The sequence below is a fragment of the Triticum dicoccoides genome, chromosome 6B (assembly GCF_002162155.2).
Source record: "Triticum dicoccoides isolate Atlit2015 ecotype Zavitan chromosome 6B, WEW_v2.0, whole genome shotgun sequence".
NCBI lineage: Eukaryota > Viridiplantae > Streptophyta > Magnoliopsida > Poales > Poaceae > Triticum > Triticum dicoccoides.
Window position 1 is genome coordinate 387,506,307 of NC_041391.1, and position 10,334 is coordinate 387,516,640.

Below are 10,334 nucleotides of genomic sequence, written 5' to 3' on the forward strand. Positions count from 1 at the left end.
ACTGATTAGTAACACGTGATCCTGATAGAGAGAACAGATCCTAATTCCTTAACCCTCGGTGGAAGAATGGACTGACTCAGATCAGAATGTCATAAGATAAAGGAGTAAAAAGAGCCTTACGTTCCAACCCACAAACAATTCCCCTACATATAACTAAAGAATTTCTAGACTCAACATCGACCAGTTTGGCTTGGAGAACCTACAGGCAGTCCGGCTCTGATGCCAACGCTGTCAGGACCCCGACTCGATGTCACATCGATCTAGCCGGTAACACCTCATATCACTTTGCGGCCTCACGCACGGTATCCCCACGGGTGTCGCCTTACCTTTGCCCGGGACCGTTTGCGCATTTTGGCTCACGTATATGATAGTGTCGCTAGCATCCATATGATAAAGAGCCCGGGCTGACATGACTAGTCGTGAACCCAAAGTGGCACAGACTTACAGGGACAGGCATCCATGACCCAGCTTCGAACGTGTCGGTCATCAGCAAGTGGGTCCGGGCTGTAGCACTGGGCTAGCAGGACTCCGGTAAACCGGGCTGTAGCGGGCTAACAGGACTCCGGTACTCAAAGCGTGACATTTCCCCGAAGGGACAGACACAGGAACGAAGAAGGACACATGCCGGCCAGCCTAAGTGTTCCAGAGCAGTAGCAAGCTACCATGGCTCAGCGGTAACACTAGGAGACATTTCCCGGTAAGAGAGGCTACTAAAGATAAACAACTAGATAGTCAGATCCCACACATACCAAGCATTTCAATCATACACACAATATGCTCGATATGTGCAAATACAACGAAGCATCACATCATGACTCTACGACACAAGTACTTTATTTAAGGCTCAGGAAGCCATACATAACATACACGAAGGTACGGGTCTCATGACCCAACATACAAGTCATACAGTCATACAAACCAGCAGCGGAAGTAACTTGTCTGAGTACAGACAACTAGTAAAATAAAAGAGGCTTGGGAAGCCTAGCTATACTACAAGGTCCTTCACAAGCTCAGGGTCACCACCTGGGTCTTTAGCCTACTCGTTGATGTCAACGTCTACATAGAACCCATCAGAAGGGGTTGCAGCGTCTTCTGTAAAAATGTAGATTATAGCAACATGAGTACAAAGGTACTCAGCAAGACTTACATCAGATCCTACATACATGCTTAGTATCAAGAAGGGTTGGTGGAGTTATTGCAGCAAGCCAGCTTTGACTCTTGGCTAGGCTATCCTACGATACTCCAACTTGAAATGGTTTTGCGCACATGAGTCCACTACTCACCAATTCAATACACTACCGAGGATCCGCCTCCGTCTTCCTACGGAAGAGCCATCCTCGGCACTCACACTTATCTTGAGGCTTTTAGTAGTTTCCATTTACTTGTCTATGAACTGTATAGGCAACCAAGTAGTCCTTTACCGCGGACGCGGCTATTCGAATAGATCATGTTAACCCTGCAGGGGTGTACTTCTTCATACACGCTCTCACCTCTTACCGTCGTTTACACGACATGTACTCGGCAACCTTCAAGCGGAAGCCCAACGTGGGTGTCGGCCACGACCTACCTAATCACCTAAGCCTCCAGTCCAGGTTTATCGCCTATCCAGGTTCCATCCGCAGGGAGTCCGGCCGAGGTTTCCCATACGGCCCCGAACGATGTGAACAGGGTTCTCGAGATACCTAACGGGTATTCGGTACACCGTGCCACGTACCTACCGCATCACAGCCCACCCCTACGGTCAGCGCTGTCCACGGCCTCCAGTAGGCTACAAACACCAGAAACTACTTGCAACTCCTGGACAGAGAGCTAGGGTGAATAAGAAGTCGAGCGGGGTCATATTTCAGGGCCCAATGCATGGTAGTAGCTGTATCTTAAATCACACATACAGATCTCAGTGCTTAAGGTCGGCTTCAATGAAACAACCCACCATGTACTCCTACATGGCCTCTCATCGATACCTTTACCAAATCGTGTTCACCACACCACTCTCATTACCGACATAATCATTTCACTCTAGCCCATCACCCAGATGAACCAGACCTGATACGACTCTAAGCATAGCAGGCATAGCAAGGTAGGAACAACACATACATATGGCTCAATCAACTCCTACACATGCTAGTGGGTTTCATCTAGTTACTGTGGCAATGACAGGTCATGCAGAGGAAATGGGTTCAACTACCGTAGCACACAGCAGTTTGAACGCGTTGTCTTAATGCAGTAAAAGAGAGCAGGAGCGAGAACATGGGATTGTATCGATATGATCAAATGGTTGGTTGCTTGCCTGATGGTTCGATGCACTGATACGGTTCTTCGTTAGGGTAATCACGGTACTCCTCGGAGGCAGAACCTGTCGCAAAGGACACCGATACACAACCATCACCAAACAATGTGCAACAATATGATGCATGCATGAAACATGGCAATATGAGTGTGTTGGGCTAATGCAACTAAAACCAGAAGGGTTTGAACAAATTTGAATCAAAGATTCAAATTTCAAACTCAAACATGGCCTTTTAAAGTGCTTTTCCTTGTTCTGCTTAAAACATCAATTTAACTTGTTTGATCATGCATGAAAATAGTAAAGATGGATAGATTGGATTTTTCTTATCATTTTTCATATATAATTTTGTCTGATTTGGAGTTACAGAATAAAAGTTATGAATTTTTGAAGTTTAAATAATATTCTGGAATTTCCTGATTTAAATTAAATCCAGAAATATATATATTGCGCCAACATGACGTCAGCATGACGTCAGTGGTCAACTGCGGCTGGCTGAGGTCAAACCTGACGTGTGGGGTCCACACGTCAGTGACAGGGGGGTCTAACAGGGTTAATTTAATCCTAATTAGTAATTAGTGGCGCTGGGGCCCACTGTCAGTGTCAGGGGGGGTTAATTAAGCGGCGATTAGCACTAATCTGACCACCTGGCCGACGGGGCCCACGCGTCAGTGACCCTGGGGGGGTCAAACCCCAGGTCAAACAGGTCAAACCCACCGGCGACATGACGCCGGCGGGGCCCGAGACGGCGGCGCGATGCGGAAACGCGCTACAGGGCACGGGCGAGGCCGTGCTTGGGCTCGTTGGAGAGCCCTTGCTCCCGCGCGTCGAGCGGTGGTGGTGGCCGTGCCTGTGGTGGCCGGTACCGACGACAGCGACGACCGTGGCGGCTGCCGGAGCTCGGTTGAGCTCGGGGTCGAGGCTACAACGGCTGCGGAGATGCGGGGTTGGCACCTACGGCTTCTACGCGGTGCGGTGAGGACGTGGGTGTGCTCGGTTGGGCGCTACGGTGACTGTGGCCACGACGGCGACGAGGCACGGCGGCGGCGAGCTTCGGAGCTCAAGGGGGCGGCAGCTACGGAATGCTAGGGACGACGGGGCAAGGGGGAATCGGGTCAGTGGCTCACCGCGGAGCTGCAGGGATGGTTAGCGGGCTCGGGGACGTCCGGTAGCTCCCGATTCGACGGCGACGATCTCCGGTGGCCGAGGAGGGGAACGGCGACGTGGGCGGCGATGCAGGGCTTCCCGAGGGGCTTGGCTTGGTGGGGAGGAAGAGGGGGTCGCAGCGGAGCTTCTGAGCTCAACGGAGGGGCGAGGGGTGGCCGGAGACGGCTGCTATGGCGAACGGCGGCGATGGTGGTGTTCGGCCGTGTGAGAGAGAGAGCGAGGGAGAGGAGGGAAGAACCGAGGGAGAGTGAGAGAGAGCAGGGGGGAGGGCGTGGCGTCGTCCGGGGCATCGAGGGCGACGGGAAGGGCGCCAGGCAGGCAGGGAGGGAGGTGGCGTGGCGCGGTGGCGCGCGCGCGCGCGCTGGCCACACTCCCCTCCCTCTGTCGAGGACGAAGACGACAGAGGAGGAAGGCGGGCTGGGCCGCCTGCTGGCTGGGCCGGCCAGCTGGCTGGGCTGCACAGGGAGGAGCCCAGGTAAGCTTCTCCCTTTTATTTATTTCTGTTTTTCTAATTTCTGACATTTGTTTTGATTTAAATAAAATATTAAATCATTTTATAACCTTATGCCAATTTTTGCAGGAGCTAGATATATTATTCCAGAGCTCCTTTATAAATGGCATAATATTTGGACATATATTAATATATATAGTTAATATATTTCCAATGCAAATATTTATGCATTAATTCCAAATGCCCAAAATAAATACCTATGAGCTCTTAAAAATATTGGTTTGATTTTTATCTCTGGCCAATATTTTCAGAGAGCAACATGAGCATTTTCTTGGACCCTTTTGGAGAAATTTTTATTTGGGTCATTTTCAGAAATGATTCTGAGGGTTTTAGAAATCCCCATTTCAAATTAAATGGAATTTTAAACATGATGCACACACTCTGATGCATGACTAGCTAGGGTGTGACACGTCCGCTTCCGCCTAAAAACTCTAAACCGCCGCCGCCGCCACCGCCGCCGTCGCCGCGCCCGCCGTCGCCGTCGCCCGACTGCTATGACGTCCGCCGCTCCGTCCGGCTCCACCGCCACCGGTTTTCTGCCGGCCTCCCTCGCGGCACTTCTCTCGAGGCCGCTGGATGCCGCCTCCCTTCAGGCGCCGATCGGGACACGGAGCGTCGGCTCCCTCTTCGCGCTCCCGCCGGCTGCTACTTCGCCCGGGCAGGCGCTTGTGGCCCACACCGCCGCCGCCCCGTCAACCGTGGCTGTCGCGCCCTCGGCCACTGCGCCGCTGGTGGCGGAGGACGTCGCGCTGGCAGGCTTCGCGGCGTCAACCGCGGCCATCGCGCCCTCTGTCACCGCGCCGGCTGCCCCTCTGACTGTCTCCACGGTGGTCCCACCTCAGCCAGTCTCCTCGATGGGATCGCAGCCGCCGCCGCCGTTTCACTTCGGCCATCTCATCACCATCAAGTTGTCGTCGGACAATTACATCTTCTGGCGCGCGCAGGTTCTTCCGCTTCTTGGGAGTCACTATCTGCTTGGCTATGTCGACGGCTCTCTCCCTTGCCCTCCTGCGCTGGTTGACAGTGTGCACGGTCCGGTCTATAATCCGGCTCACCGTGTCTGGACAGGACAGGATCAGGCGAACCTCTCCTCCATCCAGGGGTCGCTCTCTCCGGCCGTTGCTGGGCTTGTTGTCTTCGCCAAGACGTCCCACGAGGCATGGACTATTCTTGAGCGCTCGTTTGCGGCACAGTCGCAGGCTCCTGTATCTGGGCTCCGTCGCCAACTTGGGGAGTGTCAGAAGCTTGACTCCACCACCACTGAGTTCTACAACAAAGTCAAGAGTCTCGCCGACACGCTGGCCTCCATTGGACAGCCCCTCACCGACTCCGAGTTCAACTCGTTTATTGTCAATGGTCTTGATGAGGAGTATGACGCCCTAGTCGAGATCATCAGTGAGAGGGGCAACTCCACACCCATGCCAGCACACGAGGTCTTTTCACGCCTCCTTCTTACTGAGCAACGAGTCGAGACGCGCCGATCCAGGGGCAACGGCGCCCTCTCGGCAAACGCCGCCACCAAGGGTGGTCGCTCCTCTGCTTCATCCAGGGCTCCTTCGGGGCAGTCACCGCCACCCGCCTCGGCCCCTCCTCCTACTGCGACGCTACCAGGGGCTGGCGGTCCACGTGTGTGCCAGCTTTGTGGTCGCGATGGGCACTGGGCCTCGAAGTGTCACAAGCGCTTCCAGCGGGGTTTTCTTGGTCTCGGCAATGACGGGAAGGATACACGCAACTTTGCTCGTCAGGTCGCCATGGCTGATCGTCCGCCGCCGCAGAAGCCACAGGGACACACTCAGTCCTACTCCATTGATCCCCACTGGTACATGGACTCTGGGGCGACAGAGCACCTGACCAGTGAGATGGGGAAGCTTCACACCCGTGAACCCTACCATGGCTCCGACAAGATCCACACCGCCAATGGAGCAGGTATGCACATCTCTCATATTGGTCAAGCATCACTTCTCACTAGACATGCCAATAGGAGTCTTCAACTTCGTAATGTTCTTCGAGTTCCATCTGTGACACGTAATCTTCTTTCAGTTCCTAAACCCACTCGTGATAATAATGTGCTTTGTGAATTTCATCCTTTTGATCTTTTTATTAAGGATCGGGGCGCGAGGGACATTCTTCTTAGTGGGCGGCTCTGCCAAGGTCTCTATCGTCTGGAGCAACCTGGCGTCGCTCGCGTCTTCAGTGGAGTTCGGGTATCTCCGTCACAGTGGCATGCTCGTCTTGGTCACTCGTCCACACCTATTGTCCGGCATGTTTTGCGTCGTCATGAGCTTCCTAGTGTGTCTAGTAATAAAGATGTAGCAGTGTGTGATGCTTGTCAGCAGGGGAAGAGTCATCAACTTCCTTTTTCGGAGTCCAGTCGTGAGGTGAAACATCCTTTAGAACTTGTGTTTTCAGATGTATGGGGTCCTGCTCAGACTTCTGTTAGTGGTCATAATTACTATATCAGTTTTGTTGATGATTACAGCCGCTTTACCTGGCTTTATCTTATCAAACGTAAATCTGATGTGTTTGACATTTTTGTTCAGTTCCAAAAACATGTTGAACGCCTTCTCAAGCACAAAATTGTTCATGTTCAGTCGGACTGGGGTGGCGAGTATCGCAACCTCAACTCCTTCTTTTAGTCGCTTGGGATCACTCACCGTTTAGCATGTCCACATACACATCAGCAGAATGGTTCAGTAGAACGTAAGCATCGTCACATTGTTGAAGCTGGTCTGACTCTTTTGGCCCATGCATCTGTTCCGTTTCGTTTTTGGAGTGATGCTTTCACCACTGCATGTTTTCTCATAAATCGTACTCCCACTCGTGTTTTGAATATGAAGACTCCCATTGAAGTTCTCCTTAATGAACAACCGGACTACACCTTTCTCAAGGTGTTTGGGTGTGCTTGCTGGCCCCATCTCCGTACATATAACAAGCGTAAGCTCGAGTTTCGTTCCAAGAAGTGTGTTTTTCTTGGTTATAGCTCTCTTCATAAAGGATACAAATGTCTTCATGTGCCCACTAATCGTGTCTACATCTCTCGGGATGTCGTGTTTGATGAGCATGTTTTTCCCTTTGCCAAACTCCCTGTGTCCACTACCGAGCCACCTGTCATGCATTCATCCTCTGTTGCTTCTGACCAATTTGATGATGTTGCATATTCTCCTCTATTGTTGCCTAACCATGGTGCAGGCACTGGTCGTGGGGCTCGTTTGGAGATTCTGGAAGTGCCATCTTCCTCTTCGTCGCCATCGCCTTCATCCTCGGCACCTTCTGTTGTGCATGAGGAGCACATGGCGCCCCTGCATGGCCTCGGTTTCCGTGCTCATGCATGGCCGATCGACGTCCTGGCCCGGTCGCCTCTGGCTTCTGGGCTGCCTTCGCCATCGTCGCGCCCTGCAACCCCGCCGACTGGGCCGGCCTCCTCGGTCCCCGTCTCGCCCAGGGCGTCGGGGCAGTCATCACCAGGCCTGGCCTCGCCCGCCCCTGCCTCGCCCAGGGTGTCTGGGCCCTTCTCACCAGGGCCGGCCTCGCCTGCTCTCGCCTCGCCAAGGCCGTCTGGGCCGGTGTCACCGGAGCTGGCCTCGCCCACAATCGGTTCGCCCATGGCCTCTGAGCCCCTGTCGTCGGGCTAGTCTTCGCCATGTAGCCCGGAGTCGTCTGTCCCGAGCTCGCCTGAGGTGATTCCTGCATCTCCGGCGACCGTTACGTCTCCGTCACCTTCGCCTCCGCCGGCTCCTGCTGCTGCTCTACGTCCACATACGCGCAGTCGGAGTGGCATTTTTCAGCCTAAGCAACGTCACAATGGCACAGTTGCTTGGTTAGCGGCGTGCATGTCTGCTGCTCTCGCAGATCCATCCTCTGAGCCACGCATGTATCAAGCTGCTATGCGCATTCCTCATTGGAGAGAGGCCATGGAGCAGGAGTATCAAGCGCTTCTTCGCAATCAGACATGGACTCTTGTTCCTCCACAATCACGGGTAAATGTCATTGATTCCAAATGGGTTTTCAAAGTGAAGAGGCATTCTGATGGGTCCATTGAGCGCTATAAGGCTCGTCTGGTTGCTCGTGGTTTTCGACAGCGTTTTGGACTTGACTATGAAGACACCTTCAGTCCAGTGGTCAAGCCTACTACCATCAGACTTCTTCTCTCTCTGGCTGTTACTCGAGGTTGGTTTCTTCGTCAGCTTGATGTTCAAAATGCTTTTCTTCATGGTGTCTTGGCGGAGGAGGTTTACATGCGCCAGCCTCCGGGTTTCTCTGATCCAGATCGCCCTGATCATCTCTGTCGTCTGTCCAAGGCAATTTATGGTCTGAAGCAGGCTCCTCGTGCTTGGCATGCTCGTCTTGCAATGGCTCTTCGTGCTCATGGTTTTGCATCATCAACTGCTGACTCCTCATTGTTTCTTCTTCAAAGGCCTGAGGTTACTATGTACTTGTTGGTCTATGTAGATGATATCATTTTGGTCAGCTCCTCTCAGTCGGCTGCTACTGCGCTTGTTCGCTCACTTGGTGCTGATTTTGCGGTCAAGGACCTTGGGAAGCTTCATTACTTTCTTGGTGTGGAGGTTACTTCTCGTGATGCTGGCCTTGTTATGACGCAGAAGAAGTACTCTCTGGATTTGTTGCAGCGAGCTGGGATGCTTAAGTGCAAACCGACGACTACACCCATGTCTACCACTGATAAGCTCAATGCTGTTGATGGTGTGCTTCTTTCTTCTTCTAATGCGATAGAGTACAGGAGTATTGTTGGTGGGCTCCAGTACTTGACGATCACGCGACCAGACATTTCCTATGTTGTTAACCGAGTCTGCCAGTATCTGCAGTCACCCCGTGACACTCATTGGTCTGCTGTTAAGCGGATTTTGCGCTATATTCGTTTCACGGTGGCTCATGGTTTGCATATTCGGCCGTCTGACTCTGGTTGTCTTTCAGCATATTCTGATGCAGACTGGGCTGGCAATCCGGATGACAGGCGATCCACGGGGGGTTATGCTGTCTTCTTTGGCTCTAACCTGATTGCCTGGAGTGCTCAGAAACAGGCTACTGTCTCGCGTAGCAGTACTGAGGCTGAGTATAAGGCTGTGGCCAATGCCACATCGGAGATCATCTGGGTACAGTCCTTGCTTCAGGAGTTAAGTATACCCCAATCACAGCCTCCTGTTCTTTGGTGTGATAACATCGGTGCTACATACCTTTCTGCAAATCCGGTATTCCATGCCCGAACGAAACACATTGAAGTTGACTATCACTTTGTGCGTGAACGTGTCTCTCAGAAGCAACTACAGATCAAGTTTATTTCTTCCAAGGATCAACTTGCTGACATCTTCACCAAGCCATTGCCTTTGCCACAGTTTGAGACTTGCAGGCGCAATCTTACCCTTCTAGATTCATTAGAAAGTGGCTAAGATTGAGGGAGGGTGTTAGACTGTATTTACATGTGTATATTGTAACGTTGTATACCACCTCATTATATATATATGTGATAGGCCACCCCTAGAGGGTTGTGCCGGTCCCCCCAAAGCCTATTGTCTTACAAAAGGGGTCCGCGGCGAAGCCAGCGATGTCCGCACCAGCTGCTGGGACGACGCCGAGCACGATGCGCTCACCTAAGAAAGCAAAGGGCCTTGTCTGGAACATGTCTCCGGCCGGGACCTCGAGCTGCCCCACGGCAGGCGCCAATTATCATGGTGAGCTCACGGCAGATGACATGGGATGGCTAAAGAGAGAAACAGGCAAGAGGGCATCGGTGGGCTCCAGAGGCGAGGTTGGTACGAGCGAGCGAGAGATGCAAGACGTACCCAGGTATGGGGCTCTCTGGAGAGATAACACCCCTAGTCCTGCCAACTGTGGTTTATATGTGAAGTATGTAGCAGTACGGAGTCGCTCCTAGAGCTGTACTTAGAGAAGATAGAAGAGAGTAGCTATGTGGTTGCCTCCTTATACGTGAGTGGGGATGAGCCTCTAGCTATATGTGTGTGGCGTGAGCACTTGGGCATGCATGTGCGTGGCCGTATGAGCCTGTGTCCCTGGATGGATGGACGTGTACTTTGTACTCCCTCCGTTTTTATTTACTCTGCATATTAGAGTTGACTGAAGTCAAACTATGTAAAGTTTGACCAAATTTATAGAAAAAATATACACATTTACCATAACAAATCTATATGATGTGAAAGTACATTCAATAATAACTCTAATAGTATTGATTTGTTATTGTATATGTTAATGTTTTTGTTTATATACTTGGTCAAAGTTTATAAAGCTTGACTTTGACCAAAGCTAATATGCGGACTAAATAAAAAACGGAGGGAGTATATAAGACTGTGTGTGAGTGCTTGTCCCCTTGGCCAAGTAGGTGGCTTCTTGGCCAAGTCA